The following is a 23,287-nucleotide window of genomic DNA, read 5'->3' as shown; positions in this document are numbered from 1 at the left end:
CATAATCAAAAGAAACTCTTTTGTCGTTTTGTTATTTTGTCGGCGTTGATTTCAAGAGTTGTCCAAATGGAGCAAACGGAGCTCAATAGATAAGTGCTGCAAAGGGGAATCACCTGCAGCTGGGGAATACTTGGGACCCGAGAAAGACCCTACAAATTTCCTTTTACCTCCACGACGAGGGTGAAGTGAAATTGCATTTGATGTACGGAGCCAGGGGCAATCGAGTTTGGCAATACGTGTTGCCTTTAACTTGGCTCTTAACCCTGCCAGCCAAAAAAGAGGGTGACGTGAATGACGACGACGACGGTGTCTTTTTGGCATACTTCAGTGGAGCGCATAAAGCCCTAAATGAATTTATTTGGCTCATTTAAAGCGGCTAATTTATTTTTATTTTCATTGAATTTGTGTTTAGTCGGGCACGAGTTGCCCTTTCCAGCTTTCCAGCAAGTAAGCTGTTTAGTGTCTTTATCCGCCTGAAGTTGTACTACAGTTTCACTTAAGCTGGGTTACTTAAATAAAAGGGAGCCCTCTACTTCAAATAATCCACTACCTTAGGTCTAATCATAGAGAAGTCGCCGCTGGAAATGTGCTGTAATTTCGGTAAAATGTCTAATGAACCCTTTTCGGCAGGCCTAGAGGACCTCAAAATTGCAGAACCATGGGGCTAAAACCCTCTTCATCGCGTGTCAAAGTTGCAACATTCAACACTCAACGCTCTTTGGCTCCTTTAATTTTGATGGTGAAACAACACGACACCCAACGCCGTGCACTCAAATTTGTTCAAATTCATTTCAATTACCGTCAATTTTCAATAATTTTGTTCAAATTATATTCCATTAGGTTCAAAGACCGAAAAACACTTTGCATAAGCATAATTAGCCTTTGCGCACAGCACAGATTTTTGGGCCATTCTTTGCTCTCTTATATTTTAATGAAGTTGAATTTATAATCGAATACTGGCGTCACAGATAGTCACATCAACGGGTAAACACGTTGGAGTCTGATGACTAAACTGACTAAAGAGTTAAGTTGAATGGGGATTTTTATATAAATGGTAAGAATATTTTTTGAAAGTCAAAGTTAACCTGATCATTTATTAATTATATGTGGGACCTACGTTGTAGAAACTAGAAGGTGGAAACATTTCCATTTGTTCTGAGATTTATCTGAAGATATTTTTTAAAAGATTTTTTTTTATTTAAGAATTATATTATTAAGTAAATAAAAATATTCTCAGTACCCTACCTATCTTGAAGCTATTAGCCATACCTTATTTATTATTTATTAGCAAATATTTTTTGGAGAAATATTATCTTAATTTCGAATTAACAAGTAATGAAACGGAATATTTTTCGCAATATTTTTTAAATATTCAAAATCGTAAAAAAATTTTTTTTATAAAAAGAGAGTACCTTATTACTTTTTGTTACTTTTTTTAGAAGATTATCATGTTAATTGCGAAAGACTTAGTAACTAAATGAAGATTCTCCTAATACCCTGCGCATTTGTGACCTACCTGGTAGCGTTTTCTCCGATCCAACGTCATTTAATTTTAAACTTTTGGCGCCAGTAAGTTCGTTTGACTTTTTCAGCACCCCGTGGACGCAGTGTCTTGGATTATTTGGGTGGCTGGCAATGCATTAGCCATGTCAGTATTTTATGGGAAATTCGGAGGAGGTTGCCACCTTCCTTCCATATGAATTTCACATGCTTAAGCCGCAAACTTATGTGCGCGCACAGCTTGAAATCCACGCTCACGTAAACTTAACTGGAAACTAAAACCGAAAGAAATGGTATTCCGAAGAGGAAGATGTCGGCTCTTCCGTATCTGGTGCCAGGGAACTTTGGCCAACATGTTAGCAGGGGCTTAGGACTTAGAACTCGACACTCAACAATTTTTGAGCCAAGTCAATGAGCAATTGACTGCCAACGCACCTCCGCCACCTGCCTACATATAGAGATGGTGTGTATATGCGGGGAAACTTCCTTGCACTCTCCAGGCATCTGCATATTTTTGCGCAAATATGTTTTAATATGGGGTTAGAAAAGTTTTCCTCTGCACTCGCCTCGCTTCTTTTGGCGCCAAAGTTGGTTTTTCCTTCACCGGGTTAGTCTTTTTTTACTAAGTGCTCTTCCGGCAGAAATGCGAGGAAAACTGAATTTTACTTTTTGATGGATGTTTGCGCAGGAGCTATTTCGAAACCAGGCCAAGAAGAGATTTTTGAAGGCTTTGGCTTGATTTTCCTAATCCCAATCAAGGGAGTGTTTTCTTAGTTTTGGGTTCAAAGATTTTTGTTTCTAGGAATCTAGAAGTGCGCTGACTTATCCGGTAAATATACAGGTACTGTTGAATTACATAAAATTTGTAAAAACAAAAATGTACACCAATGTATTATAAATTAAGTTACATAACAGGAAGTGCTTTACATTTTTACGACTTTGGCTTTTAGGAAACTACGCCACAATTTAGTGAACATTTTTTAGTAAAACTTATTTGTTAAATGTGTTCTCCTGCAAAAGAATTGAATACATATAGAAAAGCTAACCAAATTAAGATAAGTTCTCAAAAAATTCTTGAAAGAAAGTAAAATATCTTAACTATTCTTATAAGTTTTATTTTCTTTTCCAGTCAATTTCGTTAAGTGCTTCGAAATAGTTATTTTTTGAAGACGATTTAGGCACTTCAACTGCGAAACCTTGTAGGCACATTGCAGTGTCCTTAGGCCCTAATTGTATTTCTGCACCTGAGCAAACTTTGGCCTTTAATCGCTTCGCCTGGCGACCAACAAAAGCGGCCCGCACTTAGGGCCTCACTCGAAGATTATGTCGCCTTGGTTCCGCCTGAGTTGAGAACGAGTAGTTTGCAGTTGGGTTGCCGAATGAAGATGCATCTGCGGCGAGGAACGTGAAGAAGACGCCGACGAGGGGTCCTCAAAAGTTTGGTTTTAATTAAAGGAAATTTGCGTGCGTGGCACTTGATTTGTAGTTTTCCAGTGCTTCCGTGTGTGTGCGGGCGCTTTCCACCACCACCATCCACCAACTACCCTTAAGCCCCATAAAAAATATAAATATAATTGAAAATTCTAAATTGCAATTGCCGCAAGTGCTCCTCCATTTGCAGATGCCAAGTTTCCGAGTTGCCAAGATGCTGGGATGCTGCGAATACGGGCCTGCTCAGGTCTCAGGTCTCAGTTCTCGGTTCCCAGTTCTGGGCAATTTCTCGTTCCCGCTCGTAATTAGAAGCAAATGCAAATTTACACTTTGAGTGTGTCGGTGATGACGGAAGTCATTGGTAAAACCTGAAGCTGCGGGTGGGCTCGAAGTTCCCGCTGTTTGTCGCTGTGTAAGTGCAGATATAATGAGAAAAGTTTCAGGTAATGCGAGGACTCTGCAACTGCCGGTTAAATCTGTTTTAGAGGAACCAATGCTCCCTTACCCTATTAATTCATTTTACAAGAAATTTGCAGATTTTATACGCAGATTTCGACAGAACTAATAATGTTCTTCACTTTGATTATTTCCAGTTTGTAAACAGTTCATCCAAGGATTATAAAAGCATACATTAACCTTCTATAGATCTAATAAGGATCTTGAAAACAATGAGTTACTATTTTAAGCCAGCTACCGTAACGATTAATAAGCTATAGCGTAATATTTGTTGGCTTATTACCATAGTGAAATTTGTAACATTACCTTACTTTATTACTTCCATTAGTCTAATTGTGCCCTAAAATATTCCCCTTATCAGATTTAGGTTTATTAACACATAGTAAAGCATATCTAATTAGATCTAAGCAGTCCCAAACCCTTTTTCCATAAAGTACTCACATTGCTGGCTGATATCCATAAGCCCCACTCCCGATTGAAGTCCATTTCCATACCAATCCATCTCGTTCTATACAAATGCACCTCATTCATGCCAAATTAATTACCGCAAAGCTATTAATCAACAAAAGGCGAGATAACCGACGGATAAACGCGTCCTTGCTTTTCGAGTGGGCGGTGGGTGGAGAGCGGGGCGTGGCCCGAGGAATACCCCACGAAAAAGTTAATTTGGTGTATTAAAAGTAGCCACAGTAGTGGCAATAAGTTGTAATGGCCACAGGACGATAGACATCAGCGATGGTCGTCTGTGTGGCATGAAATCCTTTCAAGCGTGAAATGTCCGAAATGGAAATGGAATTACCATTTGGAGAGTTTCCTCTTTTGACTTTTAACTGATGGGCAACAAGTGGAAATGAATGAATGTCTGAGGGGAAAGTAATTAAAATCGCTTCGTTGTCGGCATTGCCTATCTGTGGCCAAGTTGAGTCGGAACTTTTCCATATTTCAAATCGAGATTTTGAAACATTCGTTCCTCGGTCGCCAGGCTGTGTTGCCAACGATGGCTTATAAGCGGCATTCCGGTTGAACGCACTTCCCTCAATTGGCCTTAGAACTGCCGCACACCCCATATCCCTACCCCCATGGCCGCCCGTTTGATCTACTTCTTAGTTGGTTTTTGCCTCACAAGCTTTTTGATGAGAGGCTGGGGCAACCACAGGTAAATGAGTTTTGATATTGACATGAATTATGCGCCTCACTTGGCCCGGCAAATGGGGGCGTGTTTGATAAGTATCTATGTACGCACCTGCAAACATTCTTAAGTATTTCCACCTGTTAGGGTAGGACTTTATAAATTAACGGATATATTTTAATATACTTACCTTGAGACGGTGGCTATTGCTTGATACAATGTAGGTGGTTCTTTGGTTAATTCCAATCAACCAACCAAACAATTAAAATCGTTTTGTAATGATATTCTTCTAAGTACTTACATACGCCTTTATTTTCATTAGTATAAGCACTATTCCGACATAAGTCGTATTCTTGGTGCAAATAAGTGTAAATATACCACACGAAAAAGAATTTAAAAAAAAATTTAAAATAGTAAGTTTCAACATTTATCTTTTATATGTATGTATTCCAGGAGAGCAATAAGTACAAAATATTAAACCAATGACTCCGAAGGGAAACTTAATCTATACATCTTTTTGGGACGCAATAAGCAATAAATTAAATCAATGTTCCAGTATCAGGATACAGCTTTAGTAAAAATAAAATAAATTTAGGTCGGAGTTATGAAAAGTGAAAACCAGGTCTTAAAAACTATTTTCTGGAAAATTAAATATTTCAAATAGTCCCAACCAATTATCAAAGATGGCGCCAGGTGACGTCGCTAAATCTTATTTATTATTAATCCCCAAGAGTAGGCAATACTTGTGACCAGATCGCTGAAACGTAACCCGTCAGGTGGCGCTGCCACTTTCATTTATTTTTAAGACCCCGAAAGTAGACCACATTTAATAACAGTCCGCCGAACGTAGCCCGACAGGTGGTGTCGTTACTTTACTTTGATTTCCCAAAAGTATGCAACATTTTAAAACAGTCCGCAGAAAAGTTACCCGACAGGTGGCGTCGTCACTTTTATTTCAAATCCCCAAAAGTAGGCAACATCTGGAAAGAGTCCGCTAAAAAGTAATCCGACAGGTGGCGTCTTTACTTTAGTTTTGTATCCCCAAAAGTAGGCAACACTTTGTAATAGACCGGTACATGACGCAATCAAGTTTCCAGTAAAAGCCAAAAGGTGTCGCCACCTGTAAGCTTTCCAACAAGGTTAGTTCTTTTGCATTCCGGTAGGAGGCGCTATTATTGATTTAAATTTTAAAAAAATGTTTTTTTAAGGAAGCGAACGCAATAGAAAAGAAAAAGAGCACAAAATGGGAGTTGAGCCATGCCCCAAAATCGCATCCAATTGCCAGAAAATTAAATAAGATAAGTAACTTTTCAATTTAACAAACCATTTCCTAACATTGTTTCCCAAGCAATTAAAAAATTCAGTTTTCCTTCAAGCAAATCTTTCTAGAAACCACAAAATGTGCTCACAGCCATGGGCTATATGTAAATTCCATGGTCAAATGATCAAATGGTTCACTGTGCCAGCTACCGAGCTTCTATAGCCAGCGATGGGAGTCACAGACAGCGCAACCCAACCGAAAGAAAATCCATTTCCCTCCGATCCTCAGCTGCACTTGATACCCAAACCCATATCCATGCCCACCGGAAAAATCGCTCGCATGACTGGGAAACTGAGGAGTTGGCACTGCGGCCGTAATTGCTGTGGCACATTGGAGTGTTCCAGTTTCGGTCTTCCTCTTCTCGGGATCAACCATGTTCGATTCGGGGATCGCCTCACGCACACCCATCGCAATCGACTGGTCATGCAAATCGCAGCCACTTGACCATGCCTTCGGTACTCCTTGGCCCACTGAACTCGAGCATGATCGCCATTATGCACAGAAAAATAGTCAAATTATTTCGAGAAACCGGAAAAAAGTTATTAGATCCATAGATTATTAATATTTTATAAGAAATTTCTCTGTTAACAATTAAATAAACCTTTTAAAGTGTAAGTAACATTTATATAAAAATTCTGTGATACATCATTTAGTGATAGATAAGCCAAAAGTAAATATATATCGTAATAATATACGAAATTAGCCGCGGAAAAGATGAATTGACCTTTGATCTTATATATCATTCTTTGGTTCATCATTGGCCAAATCATAACCACTATTGTATACAGATATATCTACAAAAATTGATATTTAATAAGTGTTAATCGATAAAATTGGTTCAGCGAGTAAATATTTAATATTACAAGAGATCAAATTAGCCGCGAGACATACGGCCCGATCTTTGATCTGATTTTTCCCTGTGTGAGATACTTTTGAGCCACGCTTGGCTACCAGCAGCATTTTCCACCATGGGCGCCACTTGCTGGGCGTTCATTGGGGCAACTTTCCAGGCCCAGCGAAGGCTGACCTTAATCGATTGTCGTTTGGCTGCAGATTTTCTTTGCCATCGAATGGGCGGAGATGCAGGGTTCGGTCTAGGTTCTCCCCCTTCCGAGCCACTTGCACTGGTACTTTTACCCGAAAAGCTGCCAAGTCATTTCTAATTGACCCAGCTAAGACGGCAGAAGGAGGATGACGTTAAGAATAATGTCTCATAGTGCAATGATTGATGTCAATCGCTGGGTCGCCCTTCCCCTGCCCCTTTGCCCCCTTCAAAGCCATTACTTCTGTCTCTCTGGCAATTGGGTCAACTATTGGAAAAGCATTTTGCATCGCAAAAGTTCATTCTCATGGCCCGCAGAAATGTGTCAAGCCGCTGGCGCCTGGGGGTCTTTTAAAAGTATTTCCATTTTTTCCTCAGTTTCAGTTTGCCATGCAAATTAAACTTAATACGACGTACTAAGACTCGGCGGGCAACCAGTTTCTTGAGGAAAAACACTTGAAATTGTTCAGAACGCACTGGTCACTGGGGGAGGGGGAAATGCGACGTCATGTTCCATGTTCCAGCCCCGGAATCATTTACACCTGCCGCTGTTGCGATAGTTTGAGAGTTGGATGGGATGGCGATGGCAAAACCCCTCTGGGGTTGGGGTCTCCTATCCACTCGCAGGGATTAGTGTTCATTTGAAGTCTTAATCGCAAATCAGATTTCCATGGCCCCTCCATAAATGGCACACGGTCCATTTTCCACCTTTGATCGGATTTTCACTGTCGTGCGAAGTGGGTTTGGATCAAAGAAGTCCTCCTATGGAATTAATTGTCATTAAAAGTCGCTTTGAAAATAATTAAAAGGAAACAAAAATTTATTTATTTTTGGTAGTGAAAAAAAAATACAATGTAAATAATTTCGTCCCATAATAAATATATAAAAAACCTAAAAAAAGAAAATTGGAAAACCGCTGTTAGCATTGGAAATATATTACAAAATATAGAAACTATTCTCTTTATTACACCCTAAACCCAAAAATTCCGCATAGAAAATGTACGATATATACAAACATTTTAAACAATTTATTTGATCAAAATTTCTACCGTAGCTCAGCTTTCCCTAAAATAATTGGAATTTTCTCTAGCATCTTAAAATCTTCAAAGTTTAATTGGTGAATTCGTTACACAAAACGATCAAAGACGTGTCAAGATCTATGGTCGACGTCAAGTGGATGACATTAATCATTGCATAAAAAACACACCTCTGGATGCGACTTTCATCCTTTCTCTGATCCTTTCATGGCTTTCAATCGCCATTAAGTTTGAATTTATCTCTTCCTTTAAATATCAGATCACCTGGTCTACGGTAAATGATCTAGGCTGAGGCCTCAGCCCCCAACACACCACATAGGCACTGGGAACTGGCTGGGGTCTGTGATTAGACTAGTTTTTAATTTTTATGCCGTGTTTAAATATTTTGTGCCACACCTTTGCCAGCGACACGAGCAGCAAATGCTGCAAAGGCAGCCAGAACGCCTCGTGTGCACTTGTTTCGAGTGGAGTCCAGGCAAAAGCAGCTGGAAGCCAAATTTAACGATGACATAAATACTGGAGATAACGAGCAGCAGGTGAGCCCGAGCGAGTTTCCCTCAAATGGTGCGGCGAAAAAATCTAAAATGTAAAATCACAAATGGTCCCCCCTTCGAAGTTGGCCACACACTGCATTGCATTGCTCGAGCGAAGTACGTTTGCAGCGATGTAAATTTAATTAAGTGCTCGGACGTCTGCGATTTTGATTGCAGCTGGGTGTGGAAGTTAGCTTGGAAATATTTTATATAAATGACTAGGGAGCCGAGAAAGTTAACACAAGATTAGTTTATTTGTTTCGGGGGGAACTTTAGTTTTGTCTTAACAGCGGGTTTTTGTAAATTAGTATCTACGATCTAATATCTTTCCAACTTCACTATAAATTTAAAGAAAACGTTAAGCCTACGAGTAAAATACAGGCTTTTAAATACAAGAAATTTTTTTTAAAATCAATATAGATTATTTAGAAATAGTAATACAGAAACATAAATATATATAAATAGGCATTTTTTTTTATATTCTACAATTTAGGCACGTAAGCATTTATCAATCTACATAAATCAGAATAACATCTCATAGATTTATGGCCAATGTAAATATTAAGAACTTAGATTGAAGAGCCTTACAAGATTGAATATGTTTAAATAAGAATTATACCCTTCCTATATATATATATACATTGCCTACCCCTACTTATGTTTGAATTTTCCTACATGCATCTGAGACTCGAATGCAAATATCTTCTGCTCGACAAAGCCCGAAGCGATCTGCCTAGCTGCACCTTCTTTTCCACTTTTTTTCGCCCGAGCCCAGGCAATCCATAGCCCATATTTGTGGCATGCTGCAGTTTGTTGAACACAACTCTGCCTGGCCGCCGTGCCAGGAGCTGTTGTTCATGCTCATGATCTTGCTGTTCTGTTGTCGCTGAGCTGATAACTGGAGCAATAATCATGCAAAGCACAGTTAAATGAAGTCGCGCATGAAAAGCGCCAGCACAGAAAAGATACATCATAATGAAAGCAAAAAGTATATAGTTGGGTGCAAAAAGAAAACAAAACTAACAAGAGAAACGTAGTAATTGCCAGATGGTAGTCGGGCCAGCAGATGAAAGAAAGAATTTCTTCGGAAATTATATTTAACAATTTCAGTGAAAATGGCCAAGAATTAAGAGTTTGGAGCTTGCCCCGTTTTAATCAGCGGTTGCATGCAACAACCTGTTGTTGCACACACGACTGAGCAGATGATCGAGATTCGCAGGCCCCTCCACTGGGTGGGTTTTCTGGGTGTAGTCTTGTCATTATCTCGCTCGACGGCATTAATCAGAACGACCTCCTCCAGCCAGCCATCCACTATTCGATTCCATTCGAGTGAACCTATTTAATTAGAATAGATTCCCATTCCGATTCCTTTTCTCGCTGACTCTAACCTGAAACAAATTTGAACGTCGCAGCGAGTTAACGAGATTTTGATTTATTACATTTCTATAATTTGAAATAGCCAGGGAAAGAACAAGCGGTTGGGCGAAAAAAAATTGTAATGAAATTCGTATTTTTATTTCGCACTGTCGCCGGCAGTCAACAATGTTCTATGAAGATTTATGGCCACCAATTGACCCAAGTTTCGCCAAGGTGCTGGCTGCTGGCCCAAGAAGCTGTCAATTGGCCGCGGAGGGAGTCGGCGGCAAATTGAAATTGAGTTTCAACGGCAGAAGAAAGCCTCGCCAGTCGCGAATTGCGGCATTCAATGGGCGGAATTTGATGAATTGTTATTGCTAAAATTTATTTGGTTAACAGTAATTGTGGGTTTTATTTATAAGCGAAGCTGTCTGAAAAGAAAATTATGTTTTGCAATATACAATGTCAAATAAATACTAGTGTTTGGAAAATGGGAATTTTCAAATAATAACAACCAAATAAGCAAAATAATATTTTTTTTATGAAAATTATTTAGTCTAATGAAGTGTTAAATACATTTTTAAAAATGTTTAAAATGTGGAATTTATAAAAATATGTTTCCTTAGTTTTGGGGTTTATTTAGGGGTTATAACTATCTATCTAAATATCTATCTGATTCAAGTATACAGTTTCTATTTTTTTTAATTTAAAAATTAAAACCATATTAAAAAATATCTAAGCTCCTATTGCTAATTATTAAGTTTTGAACAATCCAAGTGAAACCTTAAAGATTTCACTGGCTGACTGCAATCTAATTACATCCCCAGTCGAGTAATCCCCCCGCCCAAGCAAATCGCACCACGTCTCAGCCCAAACTCAAAGCAAATTTGATTAATTTCACTTCAATTTCACTTGCTCGCCCAGCACGGCGGCATCTTTCAAAAATCTGACAGAAAGGGATCAGCGATGATCAGGGAGGCATCGACTCCCAAGAGCTTTGGGGGTAATTAGAGTAGAGCCGCAGGTAAGCGCCTTAGTATTGTAGTGTTTTGTAGCCCGGCTGCAGTTGCTGCACATTTTCACCGGGCAATTAAAGCGGCAATGAGTGCATAGAGAGGAGACAGGTAGCGACACTGGGAGAAATAGTGGGACTATTCTGGGGAATAGTTATAGATATTATACCTTTTTGTTCTCATTGAACTTCGAATTTTCGGGATACAAATACCTATGCAACTGCCTCATCAATATTTTTTATCAAATCTAATATTCTAATAATACGAAAACACATAATTTAACTAGGTACCACAAAGTTCAACAAAACTTTACTATTTTATAAAAAATATATTTAAAGATACCCTCTTTTTATCCTCCCAGAACCATTGAATAATGTTAAATTGAAAGTGGAAAATAATATTTCCTTGATTCCCTTTTTCAATGGATTTTTTACCTAGACCAGCTTAAATTACTTATAAATTATTATTAAATTTTTGTTTCAGTGCACCTAAGAGCCAGCACTATACTTTCGTGCGGCACTGTAGCCGCGCTGGCTGGGGCTGCACCCGCCCGCTTCTAACGAGCGAAAGTGTTGTAAAATATTTTGTTCGCTTTTTGCCCCATCTGGCCTCCTTCAGCTGGTCCATGTTTATGCTTTGAGCACATATTTCTCTTGTGATTTTATTGTTTTTCCATTTCGATTTTTTAATTGCATTTTTAGTTGTTGTCTGCTGTTGGTAGTTTGTTGTTTGTTGTGGGCTTGGTCGCGCTCCAATTTGTTGACAAACAATTTTTGTGCACGATGCGTCACAGTTGATTGAGTGACTCGCAGGTGGCAGGAAAAAAGGGGGAAAAGCCGAGCCGCTTTCGTGTTGCTTATGTATTTAATTAATTTCAATTTCTTTCGTTCACTTTGGAAGTGTGGAAATGTGCAGGCCAATGCAATCTCTCAAAACTTGTTGAAAAGCGTTTTGTCCACCGTCTGTGGCAACAAAAATGCAATCACAAGAAAAACTTACCTACAATTACTTTCATTTTCACAATGGGAAAAGAGCAAAACCGTTGCACGCGAAAATGCACATTGTCTAGCAGAGCGATGAGATCTTTTTTTATAAATGACATTACTAGGGATTTTTTGCGAACTCAAAATAATTGCTTTATAATTATAGATGGTATGGCAGAAAAAGCCACTAATTGCAGGAAGATTTTCAAGCAGAAAATATGAAACTTTATAATTTGAGTGAGGGAAAAATATTGCTGATGTTTCCAGAAGCTAATTAATCTATAAATATAAATAATATATTTTATGTTTCAGGTGCCAAAGATTTTTAACCTATAGATACCCACAACTTAGTTACGCTTGGGTTAAAAATATTTGCCAAGCAAATTGAAATCCCTCCTGTTCTATCCCCCAGTTGATCCATCACGTTTGTGTCTGAGTTCTGTGACATTTGCCACCGTAGCTGGCTAAAAACACTTCGAATTGCCAATTCACAACACGATCAGGCGCAAAGACCTCGGATAACAGCGGCCACAATGGCAATTTGTTGGCCCATTACAACAGCATTAAGCTCAAAAACAAAAAGCGGTAGTTGGGGGAAAATAATGGAATAAAATTGACAACCACCGAGCCCAGCTTGCAGCTCTTTTAATAGACTGAAACTGAGGCGCGGCGGGCTCTTAACGCCCCCCTTCCACGAAAAGTTGACTACGCACTGGCATGTGGCCAAAACCAAAGCCAAAACCAAAGGTAAAATCCAAAGTCTGTTCGCTCTCACTCATATACCCATCGAAAATTGGGTGCGTTTATGCAAAAAAGTGACAAGTCGACGTGGTTGCGACCAGGCCCCCTTTTTCCCCGAAAGTCCCCCTTTGACGCCGCCTCTGCGGAGTACTCAGAGGTATATATAAACGTATATCTGTAGGTGAAATCGCTTGGCGCACGCCTCAGGCATATTTTCATGCGTTTATTATGGCTGCGTTCGCTTTTTGGACGCCGCCACCGCCGAAACGTTTCCAGTCGTCAGTCCATCAGTTTGTCCCTCTGTCATTCTGTCCCTCTGTCCATCTGTCCACTCTTCCACCGCCGACTGCATTTGAAACATGTCTAAAATTTATGATTAACACACGTGCATTCAAATTTTTACCTCATTGGTTTTTAATTCTATGCAGCTTCGAGGCATGCCAAAGATTTCTATTTGTTTATGTGAATAATTTTTATGGGGATATTGTGGATATTTATAGTTCTTAATGGTGGGAGAGAAATGTTTAGGATAAAGGTTCAACAAATTTTAATTCAGAAGTGTGTGAATTTTATTAGAATATTACTAAGAAATTTCTCATTATTTTGAATGGATAAAGAACAAGATCTTAAAGAGCTTTTAAGAAACTAGAGAGCTTTGGAATTTCTATAAAATAATAAATAATATAAAATAATAAAATAAAAAAGTGCTGATTGGAAATGGAACTTTACTTTATTCATCTTCATCGATGTTTGGCAACAGGGCGGCTACGCATTTCGTAGAGCTTTATAAAGTAATCTGGGTATTCAGATAACCGCATATCCACATATCTCATCAAACATCTTTTGTGTAGCCTAAGCACACCTGGAATATTTAAGAGATACCTTCGAATATCAATTTTATCATCATTATCAGGCATTGAACATCTATAAACATCAAATTAGAATAGCGTTTCCCCCCCAAAAACATAGGCCATAAAGTGTTTGATGTAAAACATGAACATAACTTGGCTGAAGTTTAGAGCTTGGAATATGAATACTTATGAGTGCCTAAGCCCGACTGGGAGTGGCCTTTTTACGACTCCCTGACAAGTGTCGACGGATTGGCTGAAAGTGTTGAGGCCGTGGCTAATCTGCAGCCCCGATCGGATTGTAAACCGTATTCCAGGCACTTCGAACACCGTTTTCCCATTCAGGCGTTGACAAGCCCGAGTCAAAAGTTTTCCTTTCGGCCCAGGTGTTTTGTGGGCAGCTAATTAAAGAGCGCACTCACTGCCATCAATGTCCCACTGGGGACGTCATCAACGTCGTCGCCACCATCAAAATTTCACCCAACCAATCCGACGAATGTCCATCAAACATAAATTGTAACTTGCTCTTTTTGCCATTTTTTAAACATTTTTTTGTTATGACAGGTTGCGGCCGTTACACTGTCAAAAGCGAATCGCCGAATGAAAACGAATGCAAATGTTGCGGTGGGTCGGCCAGGAGGAAAAAAAACACTCTCCCCAGCGGAATATTCATGTGGGGACAGGCCGCAATTCCAATTTTGATTAAATTATAGCAAAATACGATTTCTGATTTTGTTTTTTCGGTTTCTTTTCGAGGAGGAGGCCGGCATTTTTTGGCGTACGTCAGCCAGCGAACAGCGAAATTCAACGGCAGCGACAGCTGCTCCACCAAGAAGCCCAAGGCAAAAAAAGACAGGGGCTACTGCTACTTACACTTCTTCAGACTACACTGCCTCACTTCCACTCGACTCCCACTCGTCCAACTGGCGGAAATACCGTGGTCTAGGAACTATTTTTCTGGGTCTAAAATATTATTTAAACTAGAATATATTATATCGAAGGAAATGTTAAAAAAACAATAAATCCTATCTTTAAAGGTGTCAATTAATGTATGGTAAGCCTTTAACACCTTTTAAAATTAAAAACAGAATTTATTTTGTTCTCATACGAAGCAATATAATATTTACCAATTTATTATTTAAAGCTGTGATTACAATACACATTTTTATAAGACCAACTATATTAATCATTAGCAATACCAATTAATATATTAATTATTATTTCAAGAAAACTTTTTCCTTTAATAAAATACCTACCATGTCATTTAAATATTTGTGTTCTAATCTCCTTTCATTTTCTTAAATCAAGTACTATATGCAGCATGTACTTTGTGATTTTTGAATATCTAAAATTTAATAAATATCCATAAACAATAGAAAATACTATCCAACCCACTGTGTATTTTTTGCCACCTCATTCAGTCAACCAGTCCGTCATTCATTTGGCACGTCTTTGTTCGCGACGAGGGGTTTGACTGTAGGTGGGGGAGGAATACGGTGGTTTGGCCGGCAGTGCATTCATCATTTAATCGAATATTCATATTCAAGTGGTGTTCTTGTTTGATTGCCGTTTGCCATTTTCTGTCGTGTGAAATTTCGCCTGACACTTTTATTTTTCTCTCCTTTTTTTGGACAAGTGAAATGGTTGTCGGGTCTACCAATCCAGCTTGAATTTTCTCTTTTCCTATAAATTGTGCTGTTTGCATTTACTATTTGTGATCTGTATTAGTTGACCATGATGCTTTTGGCACGCCAACGACGAAAACGTCAAGAACCAATTTCAAAGTCAGAGCTACGTTTCATCAATCAATGCCAAGCGGCTGACTGAGGAGGAAATGCATCCGAAAGGCAATTAGAATTATTAAAATCAAATCAAGTAATCAAAGTCACTATTCAACTGGCAGGTCCATTAATATTTCGCAGCCAAGGTTAGGATTTTTGATACGAAAGTCATTACCCTATGAGAATTAAGATAATTTACATTTTGGATATTTTAAAAAATCAATAGATCTTAAATTAGAAGCTCTACGTACTTGAAGACCAGGGAATTCCAATGACCTTATCCACAACCCAGGCCAAAAAGAGTTTCCCTTCAATTTGTGGTTTTCTGTTTGTTACTTTGAACTTGACGGTGTTTTTCAGCTGACGTCGCAAGTTCGAGTTGTTCTGCCCGTTGTTTTCTTGTATCTTTTTTTTCGTTGTGGTTGGCACGCGATTAAGTCGTAATTTGTAAAACGCTTTAAAGTGATACTTCCAGACTTGATGAGGTGTTTGGGTCAAGTTGATGACGGACCGATGGATAAAAACATTTTCCAGCACTTAAGGGGGCCTTTATTCATTTCGATGCGGGTTAAGTTGTTGGGCATGTAAATGCAACAATATAAATTGGACTCTGAGAAAATAAGGAAATAGTGTTATTGTGATATATTGTATTGTAAATAATATCATCATTATCTTGTAAACACAATTTTTCGAATAAATAAAATAATGAATAAGCATTTGGATCTTTGAGAAAGTAGTTATTATAATTTTAGGTTTTTTAAAATTATATAGTTTTGACTCCCAGCGTTTCTTAGTGTTTTATTTGGGAGTAACATTAAACAATTATTATTATTTTAATGATATTTGTTTCTTAAATGCAAAACAATAAATGTATTTTTTCAGAAACAATTTGGGCACTTTTAAAAAATATAGTTGCATATCCCCTAATAACATGGTACTTATTTTCTGAAATAAATAGTAGTAGTTCCTAGAAATGAAATGATTGAGTGAATACACAACATTCATTTTAATGTTTCCCAAGATTACAGAAAAGTTTGCCAACCTGAGCCGTGTCCGATCAGAAAGGTTTCCCCATACTCATACATCATTTTGGATTTTCCATTTTCAGCCCAAACACTTGGTTCCCTGCCCTCCCGTTTGCAACCAATTACATTTGGTGTTTTTCCCCCAGCTTTTGTAACACTCCCAAAGCAATCAATTGTCCTATAAAGTTGGGGTTTTGGCTGCCTCTCTGGATGGCCAAGCCTGCCCTTTTGCCACTTGTTTCGCAATCGAAAATGAGTTGTTCGAGTCGAAATTACCACGGCCAACAACAGCACAACACACGTGTTGTCCGCTGGCCATTGCACTTTATCGATGGACTCCGATGGCTGATTTCTTATTTCTTATTACTGATTTCTGATTTGCGATGGGAGGGAGTGGGGTTTCATTGCCTCATGCCGAAAATGTTGTAAAAGTGAAAATCATAAACTGCTAATTGTATTCAAATGCAACTTGCATTTGGCTTATGTAAGAAAAAGAGATATCCAACAGGAGATTTGGGTGTTGTAAATGGCAAAAGTTGGAGTTAAGGAGTTTTGGGAGGGGCAAGTGGTGAGTGGTGAGGCATAAACGACAACCCACAGGGCGAATTTCATTGGGGTTATAAAGCCGATTTCCCAACAGCATAAACCGAGAGGGAAAAAGAAAAAAGTTTCAATTAAATACGCATATCAAATGAGTCTTTATGGCCTAGACTTTTACTTTGCCTTTCGGTTTCGGTTTTTAAGTCCTCAAGAGCATAATTTAATTTGTTTTACAGCCTCAAGTTTATCGATTTCTTGTGCAATTTTATGGCGGCTTTCAATTTGTTTTAGCTGCTTCCTTAGCATCCGTGACTCAGCAGCAAAATCGCGAAACTCTTTGCCCGCAAGTGGAAGAAACTCGTCATCGAATCAAATCTTGAAGTCGCTGAGGCCGGGGCCAGTCCATCCTACCCAGCGAAGTGATATCCTGCTGTGTTCTGTTTATTATATGATTTATCTGCATACTCCTCTGGGCCCGAAGTTGTCGTTGCTGCTGCCTTCTGCCGGGGCTGTGCGAAGATGCACTTCACTTTGAGTTAAAAAGAGAGTGGGTCAAGTGCAGTCAAAAGTGAAATTAATATTTGCTCGCCCTTGCTAAAGCGCAGATAAGCTGGGGAATGCCTTCTTTAAGCTGGATTAGGTGCAAAAACCCCTTCATATTTTAAAATTGTATAGTGAACTAACTAAAACAGTAAATGAGAGTTAAGTAAAGTATGGTATACATATATACATATAAATTAGCTAAGAAGCACATCCAAATTAATGTATGTTTGAATTTAGAATAAAAATGTATTTTAATACCTTTTTAAATTTCATCTTATTTATCCATTTATTAATTAACCAATTTGATTGATAAAAATAAGACCTTGCAAAATCATTACCTACATATATCATTAAAAATAAAATCTAAGCAAAACTATTTTTAAGTATTTATGAACTGTATTGTATTTATTTAAAATATTCAAGAAATGTTGCCTTTGCATATTCAAAAATGTTGAAAAAATCTAGTGAATACGAATATTATAAAATTTAAATTAGGTGATTATTTATAGCCTACCCAAAGGGTATCAAATGACTGCAATATTGTTAAATACGTTTTTCGTTCTACCAGCTGCTACGCTTTTTATTGGAAATATGAATGTTGCCTCTGTGATTCATAATTGATTTCTGTTTTGCTACTTTTATCTGTTTTCGTGTGTTATTTTTATTTGTGGCTGTGTTTTAGCCTTATTTATTCGATGTCTGGCCAGCAGGTGCACAAAATTGGTGCTAGCAGAAACCCACGTTTGTGGATCCATAGTGTAGAAAACTTTGCTCACACTCGGATCTCAACTGGGCGTCGAAATTGCGTGCTTGGTCTGCATCTGGACTCTTTCAAATCGGTTGCCCCGCGAACACAAAAAAATAAAATAAAATAAAAAAGAATTAATTGAAAATAAAATTCATTAAAAATGCTGCATTGACAAATAAATCATTGTTCGTTTGGCTGTCATGTCAAATAAATCATAAGACACGACAAAACTGAGCGAGCAAATGGGAAACTCGGAAACTCGGAAAATGGAAAATGGAAAACTCCTCGCACCACGATTTTGTTACTTTGCGTGCCGAGTTGCGTTGATGAAGAGTTAACGGTAAATTATGTTGTCGCAGTCACCCAAAAGAAAACCAACCAAAATAATGAAAAATATATATATACATATATATAAAACGTTTTTCCCTCTGCTTTCCCGAAAAACGAGCAAACGAAAGGTATTATATCAAAAGGAAAACGAACGGAAAGCGGTGGAAAATAGATAAGTTTGGCGACCGCAACAAGTATACGCAATGTTGGACGGCCGGCCTGCAACGCTTTTCCTTGCCCCTCGGCTCATGTCAGCCTGTGACGCTTTTCACCTCCCCTCCCCAGTTTTCAATTTTCCTTTTTCCATGTTAATGAAACGCGATTTCCTAGCTGACGTCTGTTGTTGCAACTACTGCCGTTGCTGGTTGTTATTATTCACGCGCTTAGAGTCAATTATCAAAACCGACAAAAAAATAGGCCCGGATGGCGGGAAACGCTGACGGGAAAAGTCATCGAACCAGGAATGCTCTAAAATGGGTATTTTTCTCCATTTCTGGATACTTAAAAAAAAAAATATTGATCAGTATTTCTTCAAAAAGTTTTCAAGCATTCCAGATATTAAATATGTTCCAATATACAAATATAGTAAACTAAGAATAGGTATATTACTTTCAATGTACATATTTTAAACGCTACATTTAAAAATTTGACAGGAACAAATTGTTAGCCACATAAAAAAGTTAATCTGAAGTACAAACTATATGATTTCTAAGTAATTTTAACTCATATCATTTTTTTTTTTGTAAATTTGTTTCCAAGAAATTACGTATACGTATTCAATGTTTTAAAAGGCTAGGGAAACCATATGAAGATTATTTTAATGACTTCATGGTTTTCTATTTAAATAAACTAATTGCTGGCATAATACCATTTTTCCGACAAAGGTAGATCCTTACTGCATGAGAGGTGTAATACTACCTTGATCAAAGTGCAGGAAAACCAACTGGCAGACAAACAGACACTCGCACACTCTGGAGCGGACTTTGCGAAAAATTTCACTTTCACAAAAAGGTCTATGGACGTTCGTAGCCCCCTCTCCCAAAACCGTATCTTTCAGCCCGCCCCGGCCCCTTTCTCCCCCGGGTCCACACCCTGGAATTGGCGTGAGTCCGCGAATCGCTGCCAAATTGGTACCAGTACCAGCCAAAGACTGTCAGACGTCGATTTGCGGCATTTTCGTTGGCTTTTCTCGGCTTTTCTTGCCTGCCCGCCGATTGAAAATTGTTCGCAGGTGGTTTCCGTTAGCCAAGTCAAAATGTTTCGCCTGTTTCGGGGCCTTGGATCGGTTTCGTTATAGGTTTTGGCCTGCCTCGGTCAGTTATGTAGTCTTTTTGACGCCCAAAAAGCATTGCATGCAAAATACATTTGCGTATTTTAAAACGCAAACGTGTTGTATATAGGAAGTGGTGGTGCTCTCTTTAAAAGTAAAATTATTACCTAGAGAAAACGGAACTTAAAGTTTGTCCTGTGATTTTAGAGTATGTACCTGCTAATTAAATTTTCACTTTTCAAAAAGTGTGTGGTATAATTATTTACAGAAATTAAAGATGTTAGTGGTTAGTACTCAAAAAGGTTACATATAAAATAAGTATAACCTATACGGGTTTTCAACAAAATTATAATCTATATAAATTCCAAAACACGTTTAGGAATCATGGAAACGCATTTTAAACGCATTTTTTGGAATTTGTAATAAGATGTCATACAGTAACGCCTCCATAAATATTCCATATATCTAAAAATATTTCCAACTCTAATCCCTTTAATCTATCCATAACTTATCTTTGAGTTAAGTCGAGACTTATTGCTTCATAAGAATTTGGTGGCAAGTTCATTATAAATCATTGTCATTTCATGGAATATTTATAGAAATCTTAATGCTGGGCCCCCAAATGTGCTTGATATGCTTACTTGGGGATATTTCTGAAAATAGGGAAGAAAAGCTCTGAAGTGCTCCCTTTTTCCTTGGCATCAACGTTATTATAAATTATTTACAAAATTGGGTGGGTTAAGGGGTTGGTAAACATTATAAATATTATTATAACTTGCTCTTTTCAAGTGCTTGCTTGGTCCCAAAACATCACCATATTTTCATTTCTTGCTCATAGGCACAATCCAAGCACAAGGACAGTTTTTAAAATCGTTTATGTGAAATGACTCTTGCCTTAAGTTTCCTTAAAATTTTCTAATGCACTTTTTTTTGATTTTGAGAAAATTAGCATAGAAAAAGTGAAAGTGTTGCAGCTGCAGTGAATTTAATATGTAGCAGCCCCGACAACCCGGCCAGACTTCATGTGCAGCATTTAGACCTCGCCCTCTTCTCTCTAAATTACCCATGAATCGGGGCTCGCTGGCTGTCAAAAGGGCGCAAAGTGTGGATAATTTTTTTCCTTCGATTTTTTAAAGCTTATTTTCTTTGGGAAAATGCCTCGGTCGCGATATGGAAAGTGCCGGCCCACGCGCAGATTACGAAAAACTCTGGAACTACGGAACCAGTGGGGGCGGAGGCGAAGGGGCTGACAGCTCAGATTGCCTCAAGTTCAGCGCTTTGATTTTCAATTCAGTTCACGATTTGCATGGCTAGACGAGATACTTATTAACCCAAGTGCTCCGACAAGAAGCGTGATCCGAGTTTTTGGTCACACACCCCGAAGGCGGGATCGGATGCACTTGTTGTTGCTCCTGCCCCATGTTGCATGTTGCTGTTGCCAGTTGCCAGTTCCATGGCTAAGTCCACCGACTAATTGCCGTTGGATCAGTTAATGATACATGAAATTTGATGTTTGGGAAACATTTTTCGGTCTTGTCGGAATATTATACCATTTATGGGAGTGGAATACATGGGTAAACAAAAAAATTTAGCTTTTTAGAGTCGAGTCTTTGTACGAAAACATCGTTTCGTTTTTTAGTCTTACTCAATTCCGTTCTTATAACATTATTAACAATATTAAACCCCAACCTGATGAAGTCATTTTTCTGCCCATTAATGATTATTTCATCTGTTGGGCAATTTGAAAGGCGCAGAATTTTAACGACCTCCCAAAAAAGACCAGACGTTCGCTAAGGACTTTGGAAATATTTAGGGAAATAGGTTTTCTTCTTCATTGTTTGTCTTCCACATTACTTTGAATTCATTTTGAGTACCATCGCTGGGAAAAAGACGGGTTCGAGGGGGCGTTTAAAGGGGACAACTCAACTCGTGACTCGATTGACATTTGAATGAGAGTGGAAAATGTGCAAAACGAGCGGCGGTGGCTACCAAAACCAAAAAAATACAACACACTCGCACACAAAAGTGTGTCCCCCTTCCACGTCGAAATCAATATTCGGTAATGCATTTTTCAGCTATGCAGGTATTACAACAAAAGGCACAACAATGGACCCGAAAAGAAGCCATTATCATGCAACGTCTGGTGGCAAGGCAGCTGCCAATGCAATCGAAGTATTTTTGGCAATTGCACAAGAGCCAGCCGAATCCGAATCAAATTCAAAATCAACTAATTACCGTAAATGCCACCAACGGTAGCCGAGGTGGTCAATGAACTCACTGGTTACCAATGGTTAGTTTTTGTATTGCCTTGTTTTAACTTTAATGGAACATATTGCCCACGGTTATAAGACATAAATAAAACATGGATTACATTCCATGTTTCTATGTATGTGTTTTAGGAAAGACCCTAACTAATTTGTAAGACAGTTCTCCAGTACATGCTACCAATGATCTCCAAAACATTATAAAGTAGAGGTACAAGACATTGTGATCAAAATGGGATTTACGTGGCTTCTTCATTCCACCTTTATTCCAAACGGCTCCTCCTTTTTTGTTCTTTGAGGGCAGCGCCAGACATTAGTCTTTCCGTTCCGAGGTCCCGAAGCCCCCAACCTTATCCCCTCATTACATAGAGGCTCAAAAGGTAGGTGGCAGTCAAAATATTTGATCGAGGGCCGACTCCTTTTCGCCCCTTTCCCTGCGGCCTTTACTTCAAGTGCCAGAACTCTCGACAAGCGCAATTAATCAATTTTCGTTCTACACAAAGAAAAACAAGACTTTTAAAAGAGCCTTTCTAAATCATAAGATTCTTAATAATTACTTTATAAGCTATCTGAAATATATATATTTATTAAACCATAAAATTATAATAATTAAAAAACCTTTTTCAAAACAATAGGGCATTGATAAAGAAGTAAGACTTGTAACAAACAATGTATTTTTTAAAGTGTAGTCTCTTATTATTATTATTCCTCTCCCTCTTGCGTGAAAAGGGTTCGTCTTTATCACCCGTACCCCTTTGCTTATAGCCATCTTCCTCACTCCCCCTTAATGGTTCTGCATCGCACTTGAAAATTTGTTGACCGAGGCCGTTAATGAAGCGTGCAGTTAATTGTTATTGTTATTGGTACCGCTCTCCAGGGTTGTTTGGCTCCGGCCTTTTCTGGGGATCTGTAAACAAATTGTTTTTGAAATGGTATGATTGCCTTTGCCGGCTTTGATTTTTCCACCAGCATAACTCATTTTTCCAGTTCGAGTCAAAAAACTCATCAATTACAAGTCGGAAGAGTATTGTGGCAACATTTGTTGGCTGCGAAAACAGCGCACGAAATTTGTTAGCCATTTAAAATTTAGATGAGATAATATATATATAACGAGGTTTTTATTCGTGAGGATATCAATAAATAAATGGTGTATAAATTTGTTGCAGTATTATTTCCGACATCCGCATTTTTTTGTGATAAGCCCTTTGAGTATGTTAACGACAAAAGAATGTTATAGAAGATTTGCTTATACACTTTAAGAACTCAACTAACTAGTCTGAAATTTAAGCAAATAAATTAAAGTATAACGAATTCAATTCAAGCGAATCCACAAAATTTGTGTCAATTCACTATCAAATTCATCAAAAATAGAACCATAACAAAGGCCTGGACCATC

At 38.3% G+C, this 23,287-nt stretch overlaps 1 protein-coding gene across 1 annotated transcript in view; it reads right to left on the bottom strand.

Moving 5' to 3' along the window:
- LOC108009999 (antifungal protein) overlaps positions 1-23,287 on the bottom strand; it is a 97,273-nt gene that overhangs the window by 32,463 nt on the left and 41,523 nt on the right. The window lies entirely within an intron of this gene.

Source organism: Drosophila suzukii, chromosome 2L, assembly GCF_043229965.1.
Source record: "Drosophila suzukii chromosome 2L, CBGP_Dsuzu_IsoJpt1.0, whole genome shotgun sequence".
Classification (NCBI taxonomy): Eukaryota; Metazoa; Arthropoda; class Insecta; order Diptera; family Drosophilidae; genus Drosophila; species Drosophila suzukii.
Note: the sequence above shows the minus strand (reverse complement) of the source record. Positions and strands in the feature narration are given on the sequence as shown.